Source organism: Bombina bombina, chromosome 6, assembly GCF_027579735.1.
Source record: "Bombina bombina isolate aBomBom1 chromosome 6, aBomBom1.pri, whole genome shotgun sequence".
Lineage (NCBI taxonomy): Eukaryota > Metazoa > Chordata > Amphibia > Anura > Bombinatoridae > Bombina > Bombina bombina.
The window spans coordinates 190968715-190984253 of record NC_069504.1 but is presented as its reverse complement, the minus strand read 5'-3'; positions in this window follow the sequence as shown (position 1 = coordinate 190984253).

Genomic DNA, 15539 nt, shown 5'->3' with positions numbered 1-15539 from the left:
AATGTTTGTAAATATTTTTTTATTTTTTGTAACTTAGATCTTTTTTATTTTTTGTACTTTAGTTAGTTTATTTAATTGTATTTATTTGTAGGTATTTTATTTAATTAATTTATTGATAGTGTAGTGTTAGGTTTAATTGTAGATAATTGTAGGTATTGTATTTAATTAATTTATTGATAGTGTAGTGTTAGGTTTAATTGTAATTTAGGTTAGGATTTATTTTACAGGTAATTTTGTAATTATTTTAACTAGGTAACTATTAAATAGTTATTAACTATTTAATAGCTATTGTACCTGGTTAAAATAAATACAAAGTTGCCTGTAAAATAAATATTAATCCTAAAATAGCTACAATATAATTATAATTTATATTGTAGCTATATTAGGGTTTATTTTACAGGTAAGTATTTAGCTTTAAATAGGAATAATTTATTTAATAAGAGTTAATTTATTTTGTTAGAATAAAATTATATTTAACTTAGGGGGGTGTTAGGGTTAGGGTTAGAATTAGCTTTAGGGTTAAAAAATTTATTATAGTAGCGGTGAGCTCCGATCGGCAGATTAGGGGTTAATACTTGAAGTTAGGTGTCGGCAATGTTAGGGAGGGCAGATTAGGGGTTAATACTATTTATTATAGTAGCGGTGCGGTCCGCTCGGCAGATTAGGGGTTAATAAGTGTAGGCAGTTGGAGGCGACGGTGAGGGGGGCAGATTAGGGGTTAATAAATATAATATAGGGGTCGGCGGTGTTAGGGGCAGCAGATTAGGGGTTCATAGGGATAACGTAGGTGGCAGCGGCGTGCGGTTGGCAGATTAGGGGTTAAAAAATTTTAATAGAGTGGCGGCGATGTGGGGGGACCTCGGTTTAGGGGTACATAGGTAGTTTATGGGTGTTAGTGTACTTTAGAGCACAGTAGTTAAGAGCTTTATAAACCGGCGTTAGCCTAGAAAGCTCTTAACTACTGATTTTTTTTTTTGCGGCTGGAGTCTTGTCGTTAGATTTCTAATGCTCACTTCAGCCACGACTCTAAATACCGGCGTTAGAAAGATCCCATTGAAAAGATAGGATACGCAATTGACGTAAGGGTATCTGCGGTATGGAAAAGTCGCGGCTGGAAAGTGAGCATTAGACCCTTTAATGACTGGCTCCAAATACCAGAGGGCGGTAAAAACCAGCGTTAGGAGCCTCTAACGCTGGTTTTCACGGCAACCGCCCAACTCTAAATCTAGGCCATAGTCTCCAAAATAAAATTCAGTGTTTTCAAATATTAAGATGTTAACACTGTGTGTAAGCAGATCTTTTTTCTTTTTTTTTTACAACATCAGTAAACAAACTTACATTTTATACACAATCTATGCCTCTGCATTTACAACATAGAGAATGCAGCAAATGCGTTCAAGGTACTGGACATGATAGAGGATCTTCTGACTTTTTGGCAAAAGAAGATTAACGTTATGGAAGCAGATATATATATATATATGTATAAAATTATAAAGCAGTAGATAATAATTATTGAAAAAAAGTTTTTATAGTGTGTTTGTGGTTTATATTGTGTGCGTGTTTATATTGTGTGCATCATCTTCATAAATGTAAGTTTTTTTACCTTTTCCTATATGCCAATCTGTCTGATCCTTTTTGTATATAACTCTGCTTATTATTTCTAGAATAATGATATCCAAAGTCTCAAAAGCTTTAACATCAGTACAGAGTCTATTTTAATGTGTCTCTAAGCATCAATAAACAACAATAATGTACTGTTTGTGCCTTAAATTCCTGTACATAGCAATGAAATATTTGGTGAATATATATATATATATATATATATATATATATATATATATATTAATGTATATACTTCATAAAATTATGCTATAAATTATTGGCATTAATGCACAGTAAGATTTTTGTTTTCTTAAAGTCTTGTGTCAGAATATTGGAGTACAGACAACACAGGTGTAAATTACTCCAATATGTCATTAAGGTCTGTCTTAAGTATTTGGGGCTTCACACACATATATAACTGCAACATAAGAGGTATCATGGACCCCCAAACAAAAAAAACCCAATAAATATATGGGGGCGATTTATTAAAGTACAAACGGACATTATATGATGTAGCGTATCATGTCCGCCGCACATCGATAAATGTTGAAAGCATACGAGGTTGGCATTTATCATTGCACAAGCAGTTCTAGTGAACAGCTTGTGCAATGCCGACCCCTGCCGATTTGCGGCTAATCGGCCGCTATCAGGGGGCGTCAATCAGCCCGATTGTATAGGATCGGGCGGATTGATGTCCGCAGCCTCAGAGCAGGCGGACAAGTTATGGAGCTGCGGTCTTTAGACCGATGCTTCATAACTACTGTTTTCGGCATGCCTGAAGGCTCACGCGGAAACAGGGGCATTAAGCTCCAATTTGTCCCCATGGTATTTAAAAAGTCCACCATAAATTGGACAAGGAATGTTTGCCCCCACTTGTGTGTTACCTATAGCCAATCCTAACTAAACTAATATATAATTATATTAAAAGAATGTATACACTGTAAAAATAAACCTTAACACATATCTCAGGCTTTAACTTTTTCCAGCAATAAATCTCATTAGTCATAACAACCCTCTTAGACCCGATAGCTTTATGAAAGACCAGCATATTATAAAAAACATTTTTTCTTACATTTTGCTTAATTAAGAAACGAAATTGAAAAAATAAATTGTCCAGACACAGGAAGTAGACATATGTGCACAGATAAAAAAAAAAAAAAAAAATTAATTACGAAAAAATATGTTTCATTCAGTATTCTCTAGAGTCAGTCCAAATTTTATTTTATTTTTTAACAAAGATCCATTCATTTACTATTTCCTATGGGGAACATCCACAGGTCAGCAAAGGAGCAGATTTACAGCAGCTTTTAAAATAGAGTTAAAAGTAGTAGCTAGTGCTACTGCTACAAGCAGGTAACAGCACAAAAATATATATTTTTTTAATGGGTCAGGATTGGTGGAAAAACAAAAGTAAAGCTTAAATACTTATTGGTTGACACAAGAATTGGTCAACTGTCACAAGACATTGTCACATAATTATTAAAAAGTTGGAAATCTGTATGAAACCTACAGAAAAGCCTTTTCCCGGCTTTAATGGGACATCAAACTCTTTGAGATGGTAAAATAAAATAATAAATTTGTATATTTTAAAAAGCTCCATATACTACAATTATTTAATATGTTCCCTTTTTTCTGTAATTCCATTTTAAAATTGTGAGCTTTTCAGTTCCTGTTAGAAATGGAAGTGCAGAACACTGTTATATTCCACACAGCCATTGGCTGCACACTCTAGTGACATATTTATAACTGTCCCTAATTGGCCACAACAGATAAGGTAACCTAAGTTACAACATGGCGCCCATTGTTTTATATACACTAAAACTTTAGACCTATTTTTTCAATACTTAAACAGCTAATGCAACTTTAAAAAAATGCAGTGCATGCTATTCTCGGCATGATATTTTCTTTGAATGCATCATTCTATCTAGCATTTATTTAGTGTTTAATGTCTCTTTAAGTGACCATCTGATTACAGTATTTCTGACAAAAGCAAAAAAAAAATAGTGAAAACTTATACATGTGTATGTCTAAAGAAGAGATATTGCATAAAAATACTAAAAAAAAATAAGAGCTAGATTACATGTGGAGGGCTATTTGGCGTATTTATTTTTTGTGCTGCCCTAGGCACTCAAAATTCTGCTGCCCCCCGCAAAGGTTTTAGGCTTTATTTCCACTTAATATTTTTTTGAGTCAGTGTGTAAGAAGTTTTGTTTTGTTTGTTATTTCATAACAATTCAGCAGAAAATGGGCTAGCAAAACACTTGCATACAGGTGGGTTAAATTACATGCATCTCATACAATTTTCCCCCTGAGAGAAGGGAGAGAAAAGAGGGGGAGGGGAAAAAAGGGAGGGAAAGGAAAGCAGGAAGGGAGGGAGAGAGAGAGAGAGAGAGAGAGAGAGAGAGAGAGAAAGAGAGAGAGAGAGAGAAAGAGAGAGAGAGAGAGAGAGAGAGAGAGAGAGAGAGAGAGAGAGAGAGAGAGAGAGAGGGAGGGAGAGAGAGAGAGAGAGAAGAGAAAAGTGATGAGGGAAAGAAAGGAGTGAAAAAAGTGAGCAAGGGAGGGAGTTGAGGGAGGGAGGGAAAGAAGAATACACTTTGAAACAATCACTGCCCTTTACATGCAACAACATACAGTAATTACCATTATTCAATTAATGAAAATCTTTGTGTCCATTTACTATTTACTCCATGGGTTCATGTATGCAGAGAAAGCTAGCTATTAGTAGCTAACATGCATTAGCACTGAGAGTTTATGATTAGACATCACAAGCTGATCTAAGCAGTGCACAGACGCATCCAGTCTGTTAGTTATTGAGACCTGCAATAAGCACTGAGCTCACAGATCCATCACAGCTGACAATGGGAGGCATCATATCGGCACAAGGTCTTCTCCTCCAGCCTCACCTTGGAAGCATATCCCCGATCAAGTTTCTCACCACAAATGCTTCCACTGCAAAAATCTCGACGGCTCTAAATGAAGCAATAGTTTAAAGGAGCACTGCGTGTAAAGAGGGACCTTAATCAGCGCATGTGCCTTGTCTTCTTTGTAAAAGCCTGCACTTTATCGCTCACTGTACTGTGTGCTGGATTTTAGAGAGAATAGGACAGATGTGCTGTCCCTCACAAATCTGCTGCACTAGGCACCGGCCTTGTTGGCCTAGGCCATAATATGCCCCTGACTCCCGCTCAAGCGCAATCTTCACTAGAAGTAAGCTTTTTCACGCATCGAGTAACATACATATTACAAGTTGAAATTAAAACATTTGCACAGAACCGAAAACCTGCAGCGCGCTAACTTGAAGGGGTATATTTAGTAAGCAGTGGATGCTGCTTTTTCTGTGTGAACCTTCCGGCACGCCAGAAACAGCGCCCTTAAGAATTCTGCTGCTTAAGTTGTCCCCCATCGTTTAGGTGGCGGACTGCAATCATCCCGATCAGATATGATCTGGATGATTGACACACCCTGCTAGTGGCCAATTGGCCACAAATGTGCAGGGGGCAGCATTGCACAAGAATTTCACCAGAAATGCTTGTGCAATGATAAATGCCAACAGCGAATCATGTCCGCCCACCATTTGAAAAGTTCAATTATTTGCTGAAAGTAGTGACAACGGACTTGATGATCTAAACCTCTCTGGTCTGGGGAGATTATCTAAGAAATCTCATCAGTTCTGTGAGGTCCCTCAAAAAAATGTATACCTACAAATTTTAGCTTGAGTGCTGTATATATCGCTATGCAAATAATGCTCAAAATATAATCCCAATGATTTGATGTTAGTTTTGGTCATTAGACCTAGGGCTTGTTGTTTTAAAGTTCTGAAGAGAGAGAGATAATACTGGTGGAGTCAAGAGCAGCTGCCCATAAAGGCTCCTACCACAGCTGTGTGTATTTGTAAACAAACATAAAATGTACAAAGAAAACAAAGTAAAACGTCAGTAGCAAAATATCACTAATCAAAATCTACTAACATATAAACTCAAGGCCTTTATGATCTCCCAGTGTTTATGATGTATTTGGTTTCTGTCATATGTTTAAATCCCTTTAGGCCTATCTCTGGGTAAAAAAAATCATGAATATGTCTTGAATGTAAAAAATAAAAACTGTGGTTTAAAATGTACTCTTTTAACAACATTCTGTAGAATTATTTGTAGTCTAAAAAAATATTGTATTCTATGTCTTTGTCTGTACAATTTATTTTAATGATACACTAGAGTTATGATCTTTTTATATACCTATAATTTTACTTGGATTTACAAGTTTTGAGCTATTTATGTCTCATAAACTAGTTACCAACAAAATATATGAAGCTTGGTTGCTTTCTTTAATTAACTGCATTCATTGCAAGCTATATTTAGTATATTCAGTGCCATAAAAACACAGAAGATGGTACTTGATTGTCTTTTTTTCTCTCCTAATATCAAATAAACTATTTATCCTTTTTTCATAACAGGAACAATCAATCAGCTGTCATTTATAATCCCTCATTCTTTAATTACATTTAAATGTTCTTCCCCAGGTTTTCTCCTTGTTTCAACATTCTAAACTGTACAAATTGTTATTCTCTGAGCATGTTGCTTGGCAACACAACTCTGGCTAATAATTTGTTCCACCTGATTGCAGTAGCCATTGCTAAGAACTATCAAGGTAAGGTGAGTGACCGTGTAATCAGAATAATCAGCATAGATTCTTGGTTAACAGTTTTTTACATATTTAAAAAACAAGACTTGTTCTGCAGCCAAATATGCATTCATAAGCAGAACATCACATTTCAGTAGATATCTCATTTATAGTTACACAATTATATATATATATATATATATATATATATATATATATATATATATATATATATATATATATATATATATATATATATATATATATATATAAGCCTGAGTGCTAAGCCCTTAGGGAAAAAGCCAAATGATGTAACTAACTCTTCCATTTTGCTTTTAATCAGGCTGTGTGATTGCAAGAGGGAGTCAGACTTTCTATGTATTGTGTCTATAATTTTGTTTTGTAATTTTTCCTAAGGGCTTTGAACCCAGGCTTGTCTTGGTTTAAAGGAAAGTGAAACCCAAAAATGTTTATTCATGATTCTGCTAGAGAAGACAGTTTTAAACAACAATCCAGTGTATTTCTATTATCTAATTTGCTTAATTATTTAGGTATCCATTGTTGAAGATATAGCAATGCACATGGGTGAAAAAATCACACAAGGCATCTATGTCCAGCCACCAACCAGCAGCTACTGAGCCTATTTAGATATGCTGTTAAACAAATGATATCAAGAGAACATAGTAAATTAGATAATAGAAGTAAATTGGAAAGTTGTTTACATTGCATGCTCTTTCTAAATCATGGATGACAAAATGTGGGTTTAATTTCCCTTTAACTGCCTGTGTCGCTGAAAGCTGTGCAGCTGGCTGTGAGTGCTGGTGAGCACCCAGGGCTGTGAGTTTTAAAGGTAATGGGATGTGTATTCAGTCCAAATTGAGAGTGCTGTGCATTTCTGTATTTTGTATTTGTTTAGGATAATTACAAAGGGCTGGTGTCACCCTTGTTTGTATCTCTCTTGTTTTAGATAAAAAGACCAAATAAAAACATATATTTTAGATTGTTAGTTCTGCAGTTTCCATTAAAATTAAAGTTCGATATTTCACAATAGGTATCACAAAAGAAAGTCTGATGTTTGTATCTCTGGTAGTATAATTAAATGTATCTAGAACTAGAATATGCATTATGGGAAACCCTGATCTAAGACCTTGCAGGTACCCAACCTTAAAGGGGCATTAAAAATACCTCTTGTGTTTTTGTTGGATTTTTGTTGTTTTTTTTTTTAAAAATTGTGCTTTGTCTCATGCTTTTTATAGAGGCCAAAAAACAAAATCTGTAACCTAAGTTTTTTTAAATGCTCCAAATTGTCTTAATGAGATATCTGATTTACAACACTGGCATGTTACAAAATTTGCTTTTCTGTCCTCTCCATGGGACTTGCATAATTTTAACCCCTTACATCAGCTGTCTTGTTCACTCTAAGGGGTTAAATAGTGCAGCTCTCGCTGACAGCGTCAATACCTCACTATTGCCGAATGCTTCCTGGAGTGAGGCATGTAGAAATAGTGCATCTCACAGAATTTAAAGAGACTTGTGCTATTACAGGCATAAAAACCTCTTAGAGACATGAAACATAAGGGTATACCTGTGTCATTAAGGGGTTAATGTCCTTTTAAATTGATAACTAGAAATTATAATTAAATATTTGTTAATGTAGCTGAACCTGTTTTGAAAACATTTTTGTATCATACCCCACACTGCTCTTTGATGTCTAAGGGCTCTATTCACAATTAAATACATTGCGGGTGAATTTAAGGAGATTTGAAATCTTTCATTATCTTTGCATTATGAAGGGCCGAACCCAGTGAATATCTCCTGCAAGAAGAGCTAAGTTAGCCCTGCACAATGCATAGTTAATGCTGCATACAATTACCCTGCAATTCTCCTATTTTAGGTGAATTGTACACAGCATTAATTATACATTGTGCAGGGTTAACTCAGGTCTTCTTGTAGGAGATACTAACTGGGTTTGGCCCTTCATAATGCAAAGTTAATAGCAGGAATTTAAACGTTTCTATTCACCTGCCATTCACCTTTCAATGAATAAACCCCTATGTATTACGAGACAACATTATAATACTTCAAATCTTTACATGTTTATATTTCATCCTTGTGTTGTTCATTCAGCTGGCAGTAATGCTACCCAAGGGGGAAAAAATATACGCTATTTTTATACTTTTGGATGTATTGTTAGTCATTTGTTCTATAATACCATAATAAAGCTAAGTGCATTGTATACAGTTTAATAAAGCATAAACTTCATACTGCAATCCTATTTAGTCAATGTGGAATTAAATATAATATTTACTTTCTAAATAATAAAACATTTTAACAATTTGTCCTGAAGTAGATCTAAAGAATGTTATTGATTATCTAATTATAGCCAGGTGATACCTCCTAATACTAGACACATGTTAACAAGGCTATTTAAGCAGAATATATTTAGATATTGATATATATATATATATATATATATATATATATATATATATATATATATATATATATATATATATATATATATAGACATAAACGTTGAATCAAAATGCTCACACAGCCTATGCTAAGTCATCCATACTAATGCTCACTCTTACACACACCTACATAGATACACAGACACAACACTGACTGTCATACCAAAGTCACACAAATATGCAAAGATAAAGTGAAATATTAAAAAGACAATGTTTGAATGCTCATAATGACAATAAATTATATATTTTCATAGACAATATGACACCTACACCAGCATACATTCACAACGAAAAAGAAACAAATGCTCCCACCGAAAATGAGAAACACAGTATCCTGCTAATCCCACATTCACAGTGAATTACGCACAAATACACAAACTTCCAACCAATAAAAATACAAAACAGCCTTTAGTGATGTGCATAGAAAACTCCAGCACATAGAGGAGTAAATTCACAAAATTTTCTCTACAGCCTCTTCAAGCCCTTTAAGCTTGTTAGAAATTGCTTTCTCTTGTCCACATTTCAATCTAAGGAACTCATTCACTAAAGAATAGAGAGGAGTTTGAGCTATACCATAGTAAATTATGCTGTTCTGCATGAGTATAACTGTAGGTGTTTGTGTATTTTAATTACATGTTTGTTTGTGTGCTTGACCAGCAGTGTGCACTTGATCACAGGTTTATTATACTTTACTCTCCCAAGACTGAACGAGGTTGCCAAATATAAGAACTTCATCTATCAAGCTGCTGATGCAGCTTTGTAGCTTTAGTGGCCCAGGCTCACCCATTGTGTGAGATTAGGGGAACGTGGAGGATACTGTCCTCTAACAATAATGCCAGACAGGTCCCTGGTTGCGAACATTGTGCATCCAGAGTATAAAAAAATGTAGCCCTTAGTCTCTGTACTGTCAAACATACTGTGATGTCTAACATACAAAATACCAGAATGAACTACCTGGAAGAGAAAGTAGTCAAAATAGACCTACACAAAGACCTTAAACATCTACATTACTAGGTCATTTTTTATCTTTTACTTCACAATTATTATTGTGTATTATTTGAGCAGGGATCAGATAAGCAAAGTATGAGGAAATGAGTACCGTCTGGTATGGTAGAAAGCAAGGAGCAGATGCTAATATAGTTAAAAGACCTGACTTCCCCTCTCATCATAGCTACAAAAAGTCACATATGAAAATGTCTACTCAGCATCCATCTTGAGCTGGAATTTATAAGTAACAATGGACAGTGTCACTGTTTTCACTCAGTTATGACCATTCAGTCCATGCACACACTGCAGCTAAACTGTTTGTCAGTATGGAAGGAGGAATTCTTCAATAGTTTCAGCAGAATATATAAGGATCAGCAACTACATTTTATATATGGAAGAAAAGCCCTTTAAGCAAGTGATGTGTTTTAAAAAAAGCTGACACTGGTACAACAGGGTACAGAGACTCAGCAGGTACAGGACACACATAGTCACTGTTGGTGAGGTTATTACAGGATACCAGGTGAGTGCAGCAGATACAGCAGGGTACAGGTAAGCTGCTACTGGTGCATCAGGATACCGGAGACTAAGCAGGCACTGTTGGTGAGGCTGTCATGGGTTACAATATAGGTGCAACAGGTACAGCAGTATTCAGGTAAGTTGCCACTGGTACAGCAGGATACAGGAGACTCAGCAGTTGTCATGGGATACCAGGTGAGTGCAGTATTCAGGTAAGCTGCCGCTAGTACAGCAGGGTACAGGGGACTCAGCAGATTGTCTGGAAAATAAGGCGAGTGAAGCAGGTACAGCTGGATACAGATAAGTTCCCATGGTACCGCTGGATACAGGATACTCAGCTGGCACAGGATATCCAGTGGGTAGTGTGGTGATGCTGTCACAGGATAACAGTAGGATACAAGTAAGCTGCCACTAGTACAGCAAGATACAGGAGACTTAGCAGGTTTTCATGGGACCCCAAGGTGAGTACCGCAGGTACAGCGGGAAATGCTACTTATACAGCAGGGTACAGGAGACTCAGCAGGCAAAGGATAACCAGCAGGCACTGTTGGTGAGGCAGTCACAGGATACCATGTAGGTGCAACGGGTACAGCAGAATTCAGGTAAGCTGACACTGGTACAACAGGGTACAGAAGACTCAGCAGGTACAGGACACACATCTGACACTGTTGGTGAGATTGTTACAGGATATCAGGTGAGTGCAGCAGATACAGCAGGATACAGGTAAGGTGCCACTGGTGCATCAGGATACAGAAGACTCAGCAGGTACAGAATACACATCTGACACTGTTGGTGAGGTTGTTACAGGATACCAGGTGAGTGCAGCAGATACAGGTAAGTTGTCACTGGTTTCACTCAGTTATGACCATTCAGTCCATGCACACACTGCAGCTAAACTGTTTGTCAGTATGGAAGGAGGAATTCTTCAATAGTTTCAGCAGAATATATAAGGATCAGCAACTACATTTTATATATGGAAGAAAAGCCCTTTAAGCAAGTGATGTGTTTTAAAAAAACTAATCAGTGGCCTATCTGGTGAATAGGGAGGTGCTATAGTTATTTTGCTTTCACTAATAAGGTAAAAAAATGCTTGAATCTAAAATCGTTTGATGAGACCATAAGCCAGATAAACTAACTGTGAAGTTAAGGGTGAGTGGAACTCAATATGCAGTAATAAATGTTTAGGAAACCAAAAGTCTTTTTACAAGGCTTTAATAAAGCAAGAGAAACAATAACTAAGAATTGATCAATATCAAGGGTAAAATAAGAGCAGATTCTAGGCACAGGCCAAAGGTCAGACACCGTGAGATCAGTCCAACAACTAAGTACCAAGCGGCAAACAAGAGCAGAATCCAGGAACAAGTGAAAGGTCAGGTACCATGAGATCAGTCCAGCAACTAGGTACCAAGTGGCAATAAAAAGCCCAGGAGGTATAGGTGGACAGGCTGGCACAGCATACCAGATAGATGCAGAAGTGAAAACCGGATTTAGGTGAACTGGCAGTGGTACATAAAGCACAGAAGACTCAGCAGGCAAAGAATATCCAGCGGGTACTGTTAGTGAGGCTACCACGGGATACCTTGTAGGTGCAACGAGTACAGCAGAATTAAGGTAAGCTGCCACTGACACAGCAGGAGACTGTTGCACATCGGGCACTGTTTCTTAGGTTGTTACAGGATACCAGGTGAGTGCAGCAGATACAGCAGGATACAGGTAAGCTGCCACTGGTGCAGCAGGATACCAGAGACTAAGCAGGCACTGTTGATGAGGCTGTCATGGGTTACAATATAGGTGCAATGGGTACAGCAGTATTCAGGTAAGTTGCCACTGGTACAGCAGGATACAGGAGACTCAGCAGTTGTCATGGGATACCAGGTGAGTGCAGTATTCAGGTAAGCTGCCACTAGTACAGCAGGGTACAGGGGACTCAGCAGATTGTCTGGAAAACCAGGCGAGTGAAGCAGGTACAGCTGGATACAGATAAGTTCCCATGGTACCACTGGATACAGGATACTCAGCTGGCACAGGATATCCAGTGGGTAGTGTGGTGATGGCTATCACAGGATAACAGGTGAGTGCAGGCAGGTACAGTAGGATACAAGTAAAGCTGCCACTGGTACATGCAGGATACAGGAGACTTAGCAGGTTGTCATGGGACCCCAAGGTGAGTACCGCAGGTACAGCGGGAAATGCTACTTATACAGCAGGGTAGCAGGGAGACTCAGCAGGCAAAGGATAACCAGCAGGCACTGTTGGTGAGGCAGTCACAGGGATACCATGTAGGTGCAACAGGGTACAGCAGATTCAGGGTACGTCTGACACTGGTACAGACAGGGTACAGAAGACTCAGGCAGGTACAGGATACACATCTGACACTGTTGGGGTGGGTTGTCACAGGATACCAGTTAGTGCAGCAGATACAGCAGGGTACAGGTAAGCTGCTACTGGTGCAGTCAGGATACCGGAGACTAAGCAGGCACTGTTGGTGAGGCTGTCATGGGTTACAATATAGGTGCAAAAGGTACAGCATATTCAGGTAAGTTTGCCACTGGTACAGCAGGATACAGACTCAGCAGGTGTTTTCATGAGTATACCAGGTGAGTGGCAGTATTCAGGTAAGGGTACGGCAGGGTACAGGGGACTCAGCAGATTGTCTGGAAAACCAGGCGAGTGAAGCAGGAACAGCTGGATACAGGTAAGTTCCCATGGTACCACTGGACACAGGATACTCAGCAGGCACAGGATATCCAGTGGGGTACTGGCTGACAAGGCTGTCACTGGATACCAGGTAGGTGCAACAGGTACAGCAGGGTTCAGGTAAGTTGCCACTGGTACAGCAGGATATAGGAGACTCAGCAGGTTGTCATGGGACCCCAGGTGAGTGCCACAGGTACAGCAGGATATGCTACTAATACAGCAGGATACAGGAGACTCAGCAGGCAAAGGATGAGGATGTTGATGAGGCTGTCACAGGATACCATGTAGGTGCAACGGGTACAGCAGGATTCAGGTAAGCTGCCACTGGTACAGCAGGGTACAGGAGACTTAGCAGGCACAATATACCCAGGTGAGTGCAGCAGATACAGCAGGACACAGGTAAGCTGCCACTGGTACAGCAAGATACAGGAGACTCAGCAGGCAGTCATGGATACCAGAATACAGGTAAGTTGAACTCCAGGAACAGGAGGGAAGGTAAGTACAAGGTAACAGTCCACAAAAACTCAGCCCAGAGTGGATTTTATATAGGGAACTCCCACCACCTGAGGCCACTTAGGTGGAGTTACTAAGCTTAGGCATGACCTCTTTAAATTGCAGTAGCGTGAGCAGCTGTGCACTCCTATGGGATGCAGCAGGTCCCCTGTATGAAACAGACGTCAGTGTTCCACCTGGAAGAGAGCCGGAAGTAGGAGGCCTGTTGTAGGATTGTTAGGAGGTAATTACCGAACAGTAACAAAAATAAAGTAAATCCTAATCTTGGTTATTGAAATTACATTTCTGCCAATTACCTTTGTTCCAATCAGTTAGAATTCCTGTGCAATATTCTCTGCATGGCTTTTTTTTTAAAAGGATTTCAGAAATGTAGGCATTGTAATTAATTTGAAAACTCTAACAATCATCCGTTTATATAAAGATTTTCAAAGGCATTTTATACACAATAACAAATACTTTGCTGAAGGACAATTTAACAGCATTATTTTAATCCATCATTCTTTTCATGCATCGTTTCTCTCATTTTAAAGTCTTGAAAACTCATTTTGGCCTGTTTAAAGTGGCACTTCTTGGCATTTTGCACAGCTTTTTTTTTAGAACGTAAATGTTTTTTTTGTGCATGCCCAGATCGCAGATTAAATATATTAGTTTGTATGATTGTTTAATCAAAATCATAAACTGTGAAACATACCCCAAGTAAGAACAATCATCAGAATGTTGATTTATATTTCCAATATAAAAGAATATTAAACATGAAATAAATGCTGTAACATATAGATAAATATTTTTCAAATCTAATGAAAACTTCACCATTGAATGTCCAAAGACATGTTTGTAGATAAATCATTTGCTATATTTTCTAAAGGATTGTAATAGACCCTATTTTAGGTGTTTAAATAATGATGAATTAATTTTTTTTAAAAAAATTTTTAGAAATTTTTTATTGAGGTTTTTATATATTTACAAAAATAATGATAGTACACGGTATTAACAGGGCAAGACAATGTAGTAGTTATGAAATAAGATAATGCTTTGTTTCAAGTCAAGAATATAAGCTGTTTACATATCAAATAATAACAAACAGAAAATGTCAATAATAAGACAGAATACAAACCAATAAAACCAGATTTTTCTGTATGTATATATATATAGAATTTGAAGTAACTATAGCTTTGGGCCACTCATGGACCAGGTAGATAAAAAATTAAGTATCAATAGGTAGTTATATGGAGGGCAACGTATGGACCATGTGATAAATAATAAGGAAAATCAGCAGGCAAGAGCTGCTCCAAGGTTGAGGGGAGGGGGGGAAGGGGGGCGTGTCTGAGGGATTTAGCAATAAGTAGAGGTCATAATTATAGGGGCTCATTATCAAGCTATGGAACCTTATTATTTATTTGTGATAGAAACAACTGTAACTTTGTTGGGGGGGGGTGGGGGGGGCTACAATGGGGGGCTAGGTAATATGCAACTAAATGAGCATTGGACCCCCGGTAGGCTGACCAGGTATAACTGTTCCAATGTGAGAGTTGGGTTAGGTCTTAACTGACTACTATTAGCTCAAAGTAATCTTAGGGGTTGGTTGGAGTAAACACTTTCTGGGTAGCTTTTAGGGTTCTCTAAAGAAAGTATATAATTTCAGCTTGGATTTAAGATATTTTAATGGGAGGCTTATGGATTATACAGTTAGGAGAGTGAGCTGTACTATAAACGAAGGCTCTAAGGGGGCATCTGTGATCTGTCTACCTTGTCTAGGAGTATATATGGGGTAGTTTACCATAGCTAGAACAACAATTAGCAAATAGGGTTATCATTAAAGCACTCATGTAGCAGAGAACTAATATTTAGGGAAATTACCAAAGGAATCAATGCAAAAAAATTTTGGTTCTGAAATAACATATGTCAATAAATATCCAGTGACCCAAAGAAAATAAATAGTCTATGGATTTGTCCTTAAAATCCCTTATGCTGTGATTGTGAGTTAGGGGGTGATATAGTGATCCCCAATGTCACGGCCGCTGACAGAGGGGACACTTAACAGTTGTATAGGAATTAATAAGTGTTAAATATCGAGGGTAATTACATTAGTGCTACTCCTATGGATATTATGTGACATGGTAGATGGGTCAGTAT